The sequence below is a fragment of the Triturus cristatus genome, chromosome 5_1 (genome assembly GCF_964204655.1).
Source record: "Triturus cristatus chromosome 5_1, aTriCri1.1, whole genome shotgun sequence".
NCBI classification, from domain to species: Eukaryota; Metazoa; Chordata; class Amphibia; order Caudata; family Salamandridae; genus Triturus; species Triturus cristatus.
Genome location: NC_140587.1, coordinates 844,703,965 through 844,721,062, shown reverse-complemented (window position 1 = coordinate 844,721,062; position 17,098 = coordinate 844,703,965). Strand labels below are relative to the sequence as shown.

The window sequence follows — 17,098 nt, the reverse complement described above, 5'->3', positions numbered from 1 at the left end:
CATGTCTACTTAGCAATCACAAGGTGATGATGGTTGGAGCTCTGAAACATTTCAGACACTCACACTCAGTCACAGATCGGGGTTGAATCCATCATCGTTCTTTAGCTCACTTTGCCACCCCAGTTCAGACCCAGCAATATGCAAATCAATCTTGACCCTGCGCCCAATGGGAACAGTCCAGACCGAACTGCCAAGCCAGGTCTTCCCTGGACTGGAAGAAAGCATCCTGGTACTGGTTTTGGGGTAACACCCCTCATCAGCCAGGCTAGCTTGAATCCAGAGGCAAAGTGAACGAGCAATTGAAACCCCGAAACCGGTCCTAGGATGCTTGTTTCCAGTCCAGGGAGGACCTGGCCTGGCTGTTCGGGCTGGACTGTTCCCATTGGGCGCACGGTGAAGATGGGTTTGCATATAGCTGGGTCCAAACTGGAATGGCATGGGGAGCAAAAACAAAAGATGGATTTAGGCCCAGATCTCTGAACTGGGGTGAATGTATGACATTGTGCTGCATTCTGTCCATCAATTGTTCTCTTTACATGTATACTTGTACAGGTTCGATATTTCTGACTTATAAGTGGCACACACAAACCGAGCTCCATGGTCTATCTTTGGATGCACCATCTTACAGCGTTGTCTATTTATGGGTATTTCATTCCTCAATAAAGCAAGTGAAGTCTTAGATGCCGCCTTTGTGTTTCTTTTATCATTAAACAATCGCGATATTTCTTTTCATAAATACCGTTTGCATTATTTGTCACCTTGACTTAATATGCGGTACTATTCTACGTGTTGTGTACTCTTTGATAGGATAGTAGCTTTTACACATTTATTGGACAAAGGGTTTTTCATGGGGCAAATAAATGGGAGACGTCATTAAATGTGTTTTGGAGTACAGGCAGCTATACAATTCACGTAGAACACGGTTTTATCGCAGCACAATTTACTTCATTTCTGAACAGAAATAGTTTGGTAAAATGCTTGCCAGGGGCAGAACGAGGCAGTAACTAGTCTATTATTCTCTCTTACATAACCCTCCTGTCTCCTCCTTTCGGTGCCATGTGCATCCCTGAACAATCACAAAATCGAAGGCTTGCCCTTTTCTCTTGCAAAACACTTGCACTCATGCACAAACAAGATAAATTACTTCTTCACCACCCTGGTAACTGCCAAAACGAACTTTATTTGCGCCCCACAGGAAACAGAAAATCGGTCAGACATTCGCTCGCTGAAGCTGCCTGCATTTTAATGCAGGTCTCTGAATGAACAACATCAGAGAAGGCCTTCTGATATTGAGGACAAAAGCCCCTGTGTTCGCAGTTTGTTACTCAGAACACCCAAAATAGCTGGAAGTCAGCAGTGACATGTTGTGAGGTTCACAACTCTAAATGTGCAAGTGTCTTTCGCTGGCAGGAAGCTAGACTTTGCGAGACTTTCCAAGGAGCCCGGGGTAAAAAGAAGCCCGTCTTTGTCCCTGGATGTTTAATGTGCCTCCCTTCGACGCAAGGCTGCCTGGAGTCTGGCTGTATCGAGCAATGTAAGTTTTAAATATATTATTTCCCGTTCTTTTTTAGAAAAAAATGAGGGTTCATACGGTAGGGTGCTAAAGTATCGCCTTTAAGAGCTACACTTGCGTACGATAAAAAAAGTAAGTCATGCTCGCGAGCTCAGAATCCAGAAGTGTTCAGGCTCAAAGCTACAAAAGGCATCATTTCTGATTATTTCATATCATATTGCTCCTTGACTCTGGGAATTGGGTACAGCTTTATTGTCGAAACAAATTACCAGTTGCGTGGTCTCTGCAAACTGCTTTTTTGATGACGGATCTGTTGAGTTTATGCATTGCTTCTTGAAAAATGCATTTTCACCACATTGTACTGTGACGTGTTCAGTAAGTAGTCCCTAAGTAATTGGAAGAGCGCGTGGCTTTTGCATGTTAATCACTCGCAATTGTGTATAGTTTTGCAGAGGAATATGTCGACCTGTTGCTGTGTGCAGGGCGCTGCAACGGGTCCTTCTTGTTTATTGGACAACAAGGTCTCGTGATAGGTTTAAAAAGAAGCGCGTGGACCGTATGAAAACGACATCATGGCTGTGCGGGCTGATGGCACGCGCCCTGATGTTCTTCATACAAGTGCCAAGCATTTCGATTTTCGAAACATAAACGTGCACAAAGCAGCGATGCATAATGGAAATAAGATGAAATGGTAATATGTATTTGCGTTTAACCAACGCTGCACTACATACAAATACAGTATACAATGTTTGCATCAATATTATTGATGCAAACATTGTATACTGTATTTGTGAACGCAAAAGGTGATCTAGGAGCATATGGTATATTTTTTTCATTTTTATTTCACAATTTAATTTCCTCTTACATTTCCACATTGATTTAGAAACAGTTGGGCAGCACAAAAGATGAATTATTTTGAATGGTGTTTAATCATCTGCGTTGCGTCTGACAGTGTCAACGCTAGGAAGCACAGTGAGACGTTTCCGTAATGACGTGTTCGAAATGACAGACGCAAGTCGCTGGCTTATATATACATTCTAAGCAGGTTTCTTTCAAATGGTATTGATCATGAGCTGTTCCTGTGAGTGTTCCTTTATACAATGGTGTGCTGGTTTGTATCATTACATTCCAAAGTAAACTAAAAAAAAATGCACACAATACAAGGCGTAACCATTGTCAGTAAATAAACTGCGCGCTTTAAGCAATTCTACAGTATAAAAAAATGCAGATTTTAAATTCATGTGGTTTAATTCTAAAAGGAATATTGCAAATCAGTAGACAACTCGTGGACAGTGTAAATTCAGATAAAGCCTAATTATTGTGGGCTTACAGAGTATGTTTAAAGACATTCTGATAATTTTAAGGTGACCTGTCAGGAGCTGCTAGGCGTGTTCCAACAAACGAGACATCGCACGTCACTGCGTTTTCTCAGCGTCCAGCGTGCACTGTGCTAGCTACTGCAGCTCTGAAGAAATGAAAGTAAGCTGGTCATAAAATGCAGGTGCGCCTATTATGGATGACACTTGGTAGCCCATGGCGTCTGCACGAGATCGCATGGCTGTATCTAAGTGACCCAGTCAAGGCCTTGCCGGATGACTGTGACTGACAGTCGCAACGACCTGAAGCCGCGCAGTGACATGCCTGAAATAGGCCACAGGCCTCTGACAGCACCAACGTGGCAGGTGTCCACACCACAAACGACACTAATTGGCGCCCAGTCTGGCAGCGCGGTCAGACAAGGCAGTCGGGAAGACCTTGGGGGCAGGGGGTGCCGCTCTGTTGGAGGGCACTGTGAGGGCAGTTCACGGCACCTCCCTGCTGCGCAGGACTCCTGAGCCCCCCAGTCACAGCAGTACGGGAAATAACAATGACATTTTTTCCCAACCATGATGTTAACTTTGATATACCGACATATCCGAAAACACTACCTAAATTAAATGGCCGTAGATGTCAAAATATAATGTGTTACATCATTATTAAAAATAAAAATGAGGAGGAACAGACTGCACCCATTTTAGTACAGCTTGGCCCATTAACCGTATTGGTGCAATGTGCACTGTGTTTTAACTCCGAAAATGGTTATGTTCTATTTGATATAGTATGCCAATAAGCTTATATTAAGTGTCTCTGCAGGGTCTAGGCATCCTGTGTATATAAATCAGTGGAGAGATGTGAAACCTCCATAATGCACAGCAGCTCAAAGGAAATTGAATGTAATATCTAACTGATGTGCGAGGACTTATGAAACCTCTCTTTAAGCAGGGCACCAGTATTATGTGGCAGAGGAGGACCAAATTATGCGGAAAGAAAAAGTAAACTATGCAGCCTAATGCGGCACATTTGGTTATAGTATTACTTCATTATTTAGTCATTTTTACACTTGTTAACACTCAGCCGCGGCCGGTCCATTGGGCCTGAGGGGCCACGCCCACCTTTTGCACCTCACGAACAGTGTCTGTCAGGCTGAACAAAGGTCAGCCTGACAGACACTGTTCATTTTCAGGTCAGGCAGCCAGGAGCCAGACATCCGCTAAATGTGCAGGCTCCTGGCTGCCTGAGCTGAACTTTGATGGGCTGAGGAAGTCATAGCTCCAGTGGGTGTGACCGCCTCAGCTCAGCAAATGTCCCTGAGGCCCTCCCCTCAGTGACGAGGGGCAGTGGCGTAACGAACATTAAGGGGGGCCCCCTGCAAGGTACATGGAGGGGCCCAGCTCTCAGGCCATAGTACTGTGCTGAGGGGGGCCCCTGCAGTTCAAGGCCCCCCGTACCGTGGGTGCTGCAGGGGCCTGTGTTACACCACTGACGAGGGGTAGCATCACTGATTGCCTCGCACCTAGGCACTTCAGTTTGAAGCCCTGAAGCGTCCAGAGTCGAGTGTCAATCAGTGACACTTTGTCACAGAGTGGGGTGGGGTGCGGTCAGCAGTCTCACTGACCCTTAGGTCAGCCAAATAGGGAAGGCAGCAGTCCCAAGCCTCCTGGGACCTCTGCGACAGAGCTGCTGGTAGGTGTGTGTGTTTTTTTATTTAATTAATGTGTTGTGCGTGTATGTATGAATGTTTGGTAATGAGTGTTGTGAATTGATGTGTTTGTGTGTGTGCACGCGTGCAAATGCATGGCTGTGAGTGTGTATGTGTATGTGTACATGTGCATGTGAGTCCCGTCGGCTTCCTCCCTCCTAAAATTACCGTCTGCCACTGTTAACACTGCCGGACACAGGATGCACCTAGTTGGTACTAGTTCAAAACCTAAATATAGCAACAGAACGGTGACCGGTCAACCTTTACAAAGTGCCTTTTACTGCAAGGCAGCATGAGTTGGTGTGGTTTTAGTAACTTTTCAGCCGTTTTGACCTTGAGACATTTTATTTTTGTTAAAGTCTGCAAATTATGCAGTTGATGATGGATTATGTGGCAAATCTAAAATCATGTAAAAAAAAAAACCTGTCAAGCCATCACATAAATCCATTGGTTCTGTCTATAAGCAAGAACTGGGTCTGTCAATGCCTCCTCAGGGGTATTACGCGCTATATAAATGCAATATAATAAATGTGGGGTGTCGGAATCAGTTCCATAATTGTGAGGGTGTCATTCTGTCTATAGATGCGTCATCATGTATACCATAGATGACTTTTCATTAATATGTTCTCATAATGTGCTCAGTGTCATCATTCCCCTTCGTATAGGACACAACATAGAAGAGGGTAATGCACTAGAGCACCATGCTGGAGGCCAGTAGTTCATTGAAGCATTTACTTCATTACAAAGTGCTTAATTTGTAAAAAAAATAAATAAGTGCCAGGGCCCTTCTCAGAAGGCTACTGAAGGCTGCACCTCCCATACCCTGATAGAGCTGCCAATGGCAGTACCATCATGACACCTGTACTGTAACTAGAGCAGGTGCTGACAATTAAGTGCCAGTGCCGAGCACCAAAAACCACCGGCACAAATTACGCAGTGATATGTTTTAATTTATTCATAGTCATATTTCGTATTTTTTTTTTATACGTAAGCACCATGATGGCTTAGGGAATGGGTTCTGAACCAAACAGTCGGATCCCATTTGTAGGTAAGAACCCCAAAATGTATTGATCAATGTATTTCCTCTAGGTCCATGAGGAATTTCACATAATTCTCATCCACAGGATGCTTCTTAGAGGTCAACATGTTTCACCATGAGACAGTCTCTTGCTCATAATACGTTGTAGGAATCCTGAGAAGAACACAAGCTATTTGTTTATAGAATATAACCGTATGTATCAAAAGTAATGAGGTATAGGAACACAGTTAGAAATTAATATATAAAACCTTGAAGATCAATTCTGAGTTCCATCTTTTACCTTACTGACCTGAGACTGGAGGTTTTACATTACAAGTGATTGGAAAACCTTCATATATATACCATCACTACTTATATACCGAAGAGGTAGAGAGCACAGAGGCAGGCACATTTATTAAACAAAAGAGGATGTCTTGACATCCAATAAGCACAGTTTAATTTGAGCCGGTGGTTGCCGGTGGGGGTAGCTCTTTTTTTTCCTCATCAGACATTTCCCAAAAGCAATAGAGGGATAAACACACAAAGGGAAAAGAAGGAGGAAAAGAAAGACAGAAAATCCATCAAAAAGGGAAAGCGGAGGCACACAAAAAGAGAGACGAAGTTGGTAGGGAGAGTCTGGCAGTGGATTTAGGAGGACTGAGGTGGATTTAGAACTACGCAGCCTTAGTATTTGGTGCACTGAACTTTAACGGGGCAGGCCATGGGCTTCTGAACAGCACTTTGGGCACAGGCACTTATTATTTTACAAGTTAAACAGTGAATAAGCACATCCAATATCATATAGGTGTTTGAAGTTTAAATCAGTCAGTTGTTATTTCCTACAAAACCCCTCATCATAAAATGCATATGACAGAAAACAATATTTGTAGAAATGCCATTCCATACTGCTGAATGGTATACATGAGAAAAAATGATGCTTAAATGAAGTCAATGCTGAATCTTTATAAAGTACTCTTTGTGAGAGTTCTTAGTTGACATTGGCCAGCCCGAGTTTTTGGACCACCCTGAGCTCCTGATTAGCATCCAAAGGAAAGCTCTTAAATTGAAAAGTTTATCGCTACTTGAGCATCAGAGGCTATCTACAGAGATAATGAAACCTTCGGTCTGGAAGAACTAGTTAATTCTGACCAGTTATGATATGCAACCTTAACTAGCTAATGTGTATAATCCATGTAATAGATTTCTGCTGATTCGGTTCCAGCTGGCATTTTACATCATTTAACCAGCTTCCCAACATTATTGACTGGTTGCATGACCCTGTGTTATGCCCATGCCATAATGTTTCTAAGCATAGTACTATCCATATTCTCTTTTTCTGTACATTTTATTCAGAGTTGGGAAAATGTTAAATTAAGCCCCTGTTAAAACAACTTGTAGTTGTGCAATGTCGTTCAGCTTTTATTCATCTGCAATCGCTTCCGAGTTTGTATATATGTGCTGTATTGTCGCAGTTCTTATTGGCTGTTATAAGATGCAGGAAGCAGCTGTAGAGATTTTATTGACTGCAAGGGGCTGTCCCTGCTTGTTTTCATCTGTCTTTTATTTATCTTTTTAACTATTTCTTTTATAGGATTTTTATTTTAGACAGTGTTATATTTTTGTAGCTTTTATGATTCACTGTGTGATTTTGAATAAAGTTTATTTGACTTGACTTGACTTGACTCGTTGCCTAATACATTTAATACATGCAGAAGCGCTGAGAGTTGTAAACTATTTCTCACTATTGCTGAGTGTGGGGAGGTAACAAGAGGTGAAGTCTCAAGTTTGTCATGCTGCCCCTCCCCCCCCCTCACCAGTGGTAATATATAGCGTATTACAGCACGTAGTCCAAATGTGTTATTGGGTCACATTTGATTTCACTGGCATGGATATAATCATTTTCTAGTTTTAATATCCTGTGCAATACTTTCAAAATTATATTTTGCATTTCGCATCAGACTTTCAAGACAGCTTACTATTGATTCCCTTCAAGGCAGCTACTAGGTGTACCTGAGGAGCTGTTGTTACTAAGACTTTCTGAAAATGGGTGGGTTTTGTGAATCTGAGCATTTGGTAGCGTTGCAGTAGATTTATATATGTTACAGTGAGCAAGAGAGAATGTATTGTTGTAATCTGAACCCAGGTCGCTATGAATTCTATGCAACTAATTATATGTTTCAGAAATAGCATTTTTTAACTATCTCCAGGTTGGCCTGATGTGTTATTGCATGTGTCTGTACATTTATTTCACTTGGATTGAGTCAACTGAAAGAGGAAAGATGCACCCCAGAAATCAAAAAAGTTCTGTGGTTTGCTCCAAGTTTGCAGCTCAAATGTTTCTCTCTACTTCACATTGTAAAATATCTTTATGCCAACAGATCTATTGTTACATTTTACTCTGTAATTCTCCATTGTCTTAGAGTTATAGGGCAGCTCGCATCATTTCCGATTCACATAGTTAAAATTGTGCCACCTCATTCCACAGTATCTACCTTGCCATTTGGACAATGACTGGGGTCGACTGGTTTTGATAACAATACTTGGGGATTCCGCTTTACAGGAAATACTAGGGAAGGACAGAACTAAATAGTTTCACTCTGTGGAATCCTGCTGAAGTACAAAAAAACTCAGAACGATTCCATGGAATTCCGCCAATGGGCAGAAAATATGGAGCTCAAGCTCCTCGTGCAGCAATTTAGCACCCGTAGCACAAGCAGCGCTGACAATCAGTGCGAATGGAACCATGCGTTGCATAAGAGTACATGCTCATTCAAGTTGATATTATTCCTGGTTGAGTAAAAAATCAACTCAAGCAACCCTCTGTCCACTCGAGAATGCCGTGCAATGGCATTACAAAGGCCCCCGCAGCCTCTGTGGTGCAGGGGTGCCCAAGCTCAAGGAGGCCCCCTCAGCAGAGTACCCTGGCCTTGGAGCTCATAACTGAGCCAGGAAGGCCCCCCCTTTATCTAGAATACAGGAGAGCCCCCCTCAAGTTTTGTTACGCTAGCGATGCCGGTGAGCCCCCATATTGGAAAATCATGTTCGGGAAGGCCAAACCTCGCTCACCAGCTGGATCCTCATGGAGAAAAATTGTGCCAAGCAGCGATTGGTGGAATTTGTACAGAACTCTGCTATATCTAAAAAGTAACCCAAAGTGAACAAAATTCAGCCAATTCCATGGGCGGAATGAAACGTTCCACCCACCCCTAGAAAATACCACTGTGTCAAGGGACTGCTCATATTTTTGAACTGTACTTACTACCAATATATTTAGGGAAATGGGAAAAACCGAGATTAGATGACAAGTGGCCTAATTCTATTGATAAATGGTATCCCTGGGCAACATCTAGTGATGAGGGAGGACTTTGGCTCATCTGAATGAATCGCATAATACCCACATTGCTGGGCAGTCATTTCTATTATATTTTTATAGAAACACTACCATAATTTGAGCCTGTTTCTAAACAGTCCTAATATTTGCAGTTCACTAAATAAAGGCAGAGGCAGAGTGAAATACAGGTTCAATATATAGAATTATAGATGGGTAACAGTGAATTACAGGGATGTTTTTCACCGAGGGCTGCTGTGTGACATCAAATAAACAATGAGGATGAAGCTATCATAACATATCCTCCTCTGCCACGTCCTCCCTACTCAACAATGCAAGTGCCACAGGTGCCAAAGCAGCACCTTACTCATTGAGCCCTGTATCAATAGCCTCAGACACTGTCACTGCTGACCATGTTGTTGTGAGAGTGGGTGGTCCTTCCAACAAGGCTCAGGTAGCACAAACTGAAATCGGTTATTCAATTTTGTGCAACTGCAGCTGGCCTTGATTAACTTTCCTGAGGTGGTCAGAGCTCCCCCAGATTTTGCAAGGGGAGTCCAAAAGGATATTCCATGTGACCTCAACCACACCAGCCACGTTGCAGTTGGGTCATTGAACTCTCAGTCACCTGATTACACAGTGAGAATGGAAACAGTAACTCTGAGACAGGGACACCAAACTGATACTTTTATGGACCAAAACACAAAACAGACTGATAATCTGCACAGGAACACTATGCCAAAAGTTAAAAAAGTGTTAAGAGCTTTGCTCCATGAGAAACGTGTAACATCATCTAAAATACCAGTAAGATGTAAAGACAGAAGACATGTGGTGCAAAAGGCACATGAGTGAAAGGTCACAATGTGAAACAGGGGGTTTGCTCAAAAATAAGAGATCATGACATTGACTGGAGAGTATGGGTTTTAGGAATATGAGATAATAATATCACATTGTGGTGCTTAAATACATTTGCCAGTTTACTCAAAGGTACATATGATATTATTATATTCTTTCTGGTTGTGTCAATTTGTTTTAATCTATGATATGGTGACTGCTTAAATGTTTATTTAGTAGAATGAAGCTTGCACTAAGCAGAATCATAGAGTTGCAGGTCAATGTGCCACTCACTGAAATATAGGACCTGATTACAATCTTGACAGATAGAGTTACTCCATCAAAAATTTGACACTTATTCCGCCTGCCAAATTGCAATTCCATTATGTCCTATGAAAATTGTAATACAGTGGATGGGATATTCATCACATTTGTGACGGAGTATCCCGTCCGCCAAGATCACAATTAGACCCTTAGTTTTGAATTTTATTTGGGCAGGATAAGTTATGGTCAATCCACAGCGATTGCAACTTTTTGATGAATTTAAACATTATAACATCCACATGCCTCAAGAGAAGTACACCACTGGCTGTGCTTGAACAATTCAGCAAACGCCATGAATACTGTGAACAAATAGACCTCTTTTCACTATGTTTTCAAGGTCCATTTAGGAGCACCCACCAGGCTTCTTAGTCAATGTGTCAAACCACCTCATTGATAATTGATATGATCCACACTCATTACCGAAGAAGACGATCATTGTCTGAGCCAGAGGTCTGCTCCTGCACGCTTCAGGTGTTTCTCCGCAAGACCTGAATCAGCAATTCATATTCCTTGCCACAGAGACTGCTCTAATCTAACAAGTACACCATGAACATCATTTAGGGGATGCAGCTGCAACCTCTGCATTGCCTTTTACGACTCCTGGCACTGCTTTTATGACCACTGGGCTCAAAGGTGGCAAAATCAGTGCCAAAAACACTGGGTTCAGTGCAGTTGTACCTACCCTGCTTTCTGGCTCATTTGCTGTTAAGTTAATAGTGAATAATAGTATTTAACTCACTATTAGTATAATACAGAAGCATTTACAATGCAATAGGTCTCGCAATGACATTGTTTTGAGCTATTGGCATTGAAAATTTGATTGTTTTTTTTCTTCATAAAGCATTAATCAAGTAATAGCATTGTAATGACAATGTCTTTTGCCCCCTGTTGACCCCCGCAAAGCTCATCAGCATGTGGCCGTCATGCGTGTCATTGAAAATAGCTGTCCATGTGAGTCGGCTGAGGTGTCTCCTCCGTTGAGAATAGCATTAATTCGGAGAGTGAAAGCGAGCGAATGTAAAGTCGCATTACTATTTAGAAAATGTATTTTACTCCGAGCTGGCGTGTATTGTGCTGTTCGCTCATATCCCCCATTTGTTACCCCCTCCACACTTACACGCACACAAGATGAAGTACATGCAGACATATAATAAACCCGCAAGTATGAAAAGGCGACATACACCCATGCAAACAGCATGCGGGTGAAATACAGGCTCGCAGACACATACAGCTAGAAACTGAATACAAACAAGCAATGAACTAATTAGAAGCAGATGGCCCCGATGAACTAATTAGCAAAGCAAAGAAAGGAGAGGAGAGGAAAGAGAGGGTAAGAGCAGTTTGTTGAAGTCATGGTTTTAGCAAGTGAGGAGGAAGACCGAGGCGAAGAGGAAGAAAGAGAGAGGGGGAGGGGCAGCAACAGAGCAGGCAAAGTGAACACTGACTTGTTGAAGGAAACAAAGAAGAGTAAACAAAAGAGAGTGATTCCATGTTAACATGATGAAGTTCACAGCCATCGGTTGTAACACACTGTGTTAATTTTGAGCGCAGATTTCAATAACAGGCCACGAAGATTTGCATCTGCCAAAGTCTGCTAGATATTCCAAGCGTTAAGTGTTTCGACAATAACTTGCAATGGACCTAGGAAAGTTAGTGGAGAGAAAATATACTCTACCTGGCCCTAGGTATCTTCTTCCGATACACGGTCACCAAGGTAACAAACGTAATATAGAGTGATTCTGTTCAGCCTGTCAGTGCATATGCAAAATTACCTATATCGAAGAGAGCCACAGAAGTGCGCTAGCACTCGTAACCAATCAAACAAGCAGCTACAGACGGGAGGTGGTGGTGGGAGGACGGCATGGGGAGATTAAGGAAGACAGAATAAAATGCAAGAAGCGATGTGTGGATGGTGGGAGGACGGAACGGGGAGACAAAGTGATTTCCGAAGTATAATTAAAAATAAGTACCTCGGCATGCAGGGGAGGAGGACGGTGATTTGCCCAGAATCACAGGATGTTGAGCTGGCAGTGACTCGAACCTTGTTCCCCATCTTCTAAATTGGCTGCTTTAGCCGTACGCCACATCAAGTCACTGTGATGCATTGAGCAGCACACTGCAACAGATGCTTGTGTAACCACTTGGTGCTCTGCATGAAAGGGTTCATGAACTCATGCAAGTATGAGGCCTCGGCTTCAGACAGAGGGGGCAAGGGAGGGAAGTGTGGGGGCAGGGGGTCTGCAATCTGCCCTGTATGCATAATTGACATTGGAATTGTGGAAACCTCCAGGCACAGTGAGACTACTGGAGCATTGTGTCACTTCTACATCACAACTGTCAGTAATCACGTCATGGGTCCCTCACGGCAGAGTTCATAGCCTGCAAAATGGATTCAGTAAAAGCACTGCACATGCTAAACTGAAACGGAAGGAAATTGATCAAACAAAACATCACAACTGTCAGTAATCACGTCACAGGTCCCTCACAGCAGAGTTCATAGCCTGCAAAATGGATTCAATAAAAGCACGGCGCATGCTAAACTGAAACGGAAGGAAATCAATCAAACAAGTAAATAACTCCAGGAGATCTGCTATGACTGGAGTCCAGGAAACAACAAGACAAGTAACCTGAGACTGCTAATTATAACCAGATGGCCCCAACAAAGATAAGAATTTGCTTCGCAGCAGCCGCAAAGCAGACGACCCTGTCCGGATGGGCCGAACGAAAAGGAGAAAGGGCAACAAAAAAAAACTCATTTCCAATAGCATAAACGATGACGCCAGCCAATGAAAAAGAGGGGCGGGGCTTCAAGTCCTCTTCTGAAATCTCCTCTCTCAATATAAGTCTTGCCGAGCGAGCAGCGCATACGCTGCAACGCTAGGCGAGACCTAAAAATGGAGTTGGTACAGATCATTCTCTGGTAGCTGTGGTAATTAAAATAAGATGCTTTTAAATGTATGTTGGGTGAATGTGGTGAGAGTGAGTGCATGTATGTGGATGTGTTTTATGTATGAACATGTGTTTGCATGTGCATGAAACCGAGTAAGAGTGAGGGACAAGTAGTGAGAATGACTGAGAATGACTCAGATTGAGGGGCAGACTTATCAAGGCTTTGTTCCTGTGCAAAAACACAAAAAGGGACGCAAGCTGGTGCAAATGCTTGATAATCTATGTACTATACAGTGCAAAACTTTTTGGGACTCTAAAGTAGCTTTTTAAGTAATGCACATAATAATTTGTGCTGCTTTATGGTACTTTGCATCACAAGGCTTGCCTTGGGTGTTATATGGGTATTTAAGATTTTTTCAAGGAAAGTCTTATCTACTAAAATATTAGAAAGCGCTTTGCACCAAAAAATAACACATTATTGAGGCAGGTGTTAAGTGGGAGATATTTTTTATTTCTTCTAACTTTTTACACGTTGCATGTGTTCTGCGCTATACAAACACATAATCAATGTATGAAAAGTTTAAAGTTTGTCTAGGCATAGTATTTTGTACTGAAAGGTTACCTTATAAGTAGAAACCTATACTAGACATCATATACACACTTTTGCACCAGGGTGCAAAGGAATATGTGTGGCAGTATGCTGTTGTTTGTGTACTTGTGCTGGGAAAGAGAGAAGTAGTTCCATATCTTAGTAGTTAGGATTCTGCAATGCCCTTTTTCTCTAGTGCAACACAAAGTAGCAACTTTTGTTTCCAGGACTGCATGGCTCTATAGTTTTCTTTCTTTTTTTTTTTTTTAGAATACGCGCCCCTAAGTGTCAGTGAACATAAGTGAGTCAGTGAGTGAGAATAAGTGAGTGACTGCAAAAAAGTGAGAGTATTTGGATGTTAATGAATGAGTATGAGTAAGAGCGAGTGTGAGAAGGAAAGGTTGAGAGTGGCAGTTAGCGAGCATAATTGTAAGTTAGAATGAATGAGCAAGTGCAAGTGAGTGACAATGCATAAGTGACAGTGTGAATGTGAATGAGCGAATGTGAGTGAGAATGCTGTGCTGCGCTTGGAAGTGTACCTTTGAAACTTGCATACTGAAGACAATTCTTGCCTTAAAGTGGCACCCATGGCAACATTCTGGAATTGACATATTGAAGGCAGTTCTCCGCATGACAGTTACTTGTGACAAAATGCTAGAAATGTGGGCACATAAGAGGTTAAACTTGCTATACTGGAGAAAATGCTGGCACTTGCATATAGATTGGGATTTTTGGATAGGAGCAGCTGCGGACAACTGCTGGTGCTGACATGCTTGAGGAAATTCTTGGCAAAGGGAGCACCCATAGCAAAATGCTGGTACCGACACATTAAAGATCATTTTTGGCATTGGGAGGACAACCATGGTATATAGGAGGGCACATTCATGACAAAATGCTGATCCTGACATAAAGTTTGACATGTCACTCATGGTTTATGGACACAGCCAATGTCAAAATTCTGGCAGTGGCATATTGTATGTCATTTTTGGACTGAAGGGGCACCCATGGCATATGGAGGGCAACCATGACAATATGCTGGACCGTGCACAATTGAGATAATTGTTCACATATGAGCTAATACCTAGCACATTCTGGAAAAATGGCATTAACACAAGGGGAGAATCAGGTTAAATTGGCATGGCACATCATGAAAAACTTATATATTTAATAAGTGTTTTTTCAGAGCCTGTGGCTATTTAGCAAATGTAAAATTCACTATTTCATCCCATCTTCATAAACTTTCCTTGAGGAGAGTCACTGGAGATCTTTCCCTAGAAAGTGTCAGACTCACGTGCTACAATTCAGGACAAGTATTACATCCCACCACTTTCAAAATAGGCAGTGCCTCCTTCAAGAATATAAGGTAAACAGTACCTTGATGAGCACTGTTTACTTTCTGTAGCTGCCACTTGGCCTGAGACTGGGACATTACATGTTAGGTTTTTGTAAAATTTATAAATTCAGCAGTGCAATTTGCATTGTTCTGATTAAATAGAAACAAACTAGAAACAAACATTTTTAAACAAATTGCTGCCATGTTTCGTTATTGTGAAAAAAATAAAAATTGGACAGTCTGAAAATATCTTCACATTTATGTTTAACATGAGTGCTATAGCCTTTGAAACAATCTTAAATCAAAATGTCCTAATGTAAGATATAATTTAAGCCAATAATATAGTCAGGGCTGGACTTGCCGTAGCGGGCACCGGGCGGTTCCCCGGTGGGCCGCCAGGGTGGGGGACGGTTTTAGACCCCTGGGGATTCTTTTTGTTATCGGGGGCCGGTTTTGCAGCATAGCTGCAATATCGTCCCCCGCAAAAAAGCGGCACAAAGCTTTCCACTAGTAAACCAATTTGGTGTGTTAACCCCTTCGGTGCTCATGACGGAATGGTTCCGTCATGACCCACGGTTGAGCTGTGCTCATGACGGAACCATTCCGTCATGACCACGCCCGCGCAAGATTCCGTCAGCACAGCGGCGGAATCTGCGCAGCATCGAAGGGGTTATAGAGCTCTAGATGTGTTCTAAGCTTTCAAGAAATACTATGAAGACTGGGAGTCGATTTCTTGCTTTTCGCAGTCACTACATTTATCAAAATGTAGTAGTGGCGACTTGGATCAGCTTGCTTGTCAGTGTGTGACCAAACCCAGCAAAATATTCCTGCAATCCACGCCTTTACTCCCTCTCCCACCTTTAGCAGATTTGTTATTTAACACAGTTGATTGGTAATTCTTGACATGACTGTTCGTTGCATACCACAGGAGTGTCCTGCATTGGTCGAAGAGAAGAGGATGCATGGGCGCATACTAGACGTTAAGGATAACTGATGACTATGTAAATGAGCTCCATTAAGACCTATTGTACGCATACATCTCTAAGTTGAGTTTCCTGAAAATCTGTAATGAAGTCAGTCCTTTTGGATGTAAGCGGGACATCCCTCGCATACCACGACTCTAAGCTTAGTCAAAGAACATGAAAGTATGTGATCTTGGGGCCGGGTGACAACTTTTGAAATCTTAAACAAATAATAAAAAAAACTCTTTAACCTGGTTTCCTATGTAATTTTGCAACAGGATCAGGCGTTATTTATTGTACCTGTTACCTAGGCAGTTATGTGTCTTAGGCAGTCTTCCTCAGTGACAATACAAAAGAAAGGGGATTTGTTTTTGGTAAGAACTGCATTTCGAAAGGGTGTTTATTGGGATGCTTAGTCTTATAAAAATATTTTAAACTTGGTTCTTCTAAACATAGTTTTCCAATAAATTGTAAGCGCTCCCTCTAAAGAGTCTGTTAAGCCCCAATCTTTCATTCTTCATTAAAGTAAAAATACTTACACGTAATGACATAGTTGTATTAAAAGTGTATAATAATTGACCTTAAAAATTAAGGTGCATTTAACAAAATGTAATTATGTAAACAATAGTATCGTAAGTAAAATATAACCGCCTTTATACAATCGTACATTCTTGCTTGCATGCACACACTGTGGAAGGCGTGGGAATCGCCGAACTGTGCCGAGCTTTGAAACAGGAGACTTGTCGCGCGCAAGGAGACTAGACCTGCAATTATAGAATTATCACCCTCTGTGAGGCTGGAATTCGCGACATTTGCAATTTCATAGAAAGAGAGCCGCTGATATTTTATACGGAATGCGGCTGAACTGTTTCCTTGTCAGCCATTTCAATTGCGCATTTGCATAATCGTGTTTGTGGAAAAAAAAAAACACTACAAGGCCCTCATTGTTGAATTGAAATGCAGAAACTCTCAGAGGCATTCATTGGCTCGCGCACTGTGTTTGGTAGGTTTTCAGTCTGCTTCTTTGATCATTTATTTATTTACAGTGAATGTTTACTATTCTGAAGACTTTGAGGCTGATGTATTATGGGAAACATCAAGGGAATCTGCATAAACACTGAAGGTGAAAGAAGTAGAAAATATGCTTTCAGTCATATTCATCATTTCCTTTATAGCCTGCCTCCCACTTCGGCTATGAGGATGAATAGACGTGTTATCAAATATATTATATCAATATAATGTCGTGTAGGCATGTTGAATTTTGAGTCGCTAATCTGTATGCACACCCA

General features: G+C 42.1%; 1 protein-coding gene across 1 annotated transcript in view; it reads left to right on the top strand.

Annotated features, from left to right (window-relative positions):
• The first annotated feature begins 1,412 nt into the window (after positions 1-1,412).
• CDH19 (cadherin 19) overlaps positions 1,413-17,098 on the top strand; it is a 925,430-nt gene continuing 909,744 nt past the window's right edge. The window contains exon 1 of the mRNA XM_085605889.1: positions 1,413-1,534. The gene's annotated coding sequence lies outside the window, so the exon portion shown is untranslated. The remainder of the gene's footprint in view (positions 1,535-17,098) is intronic.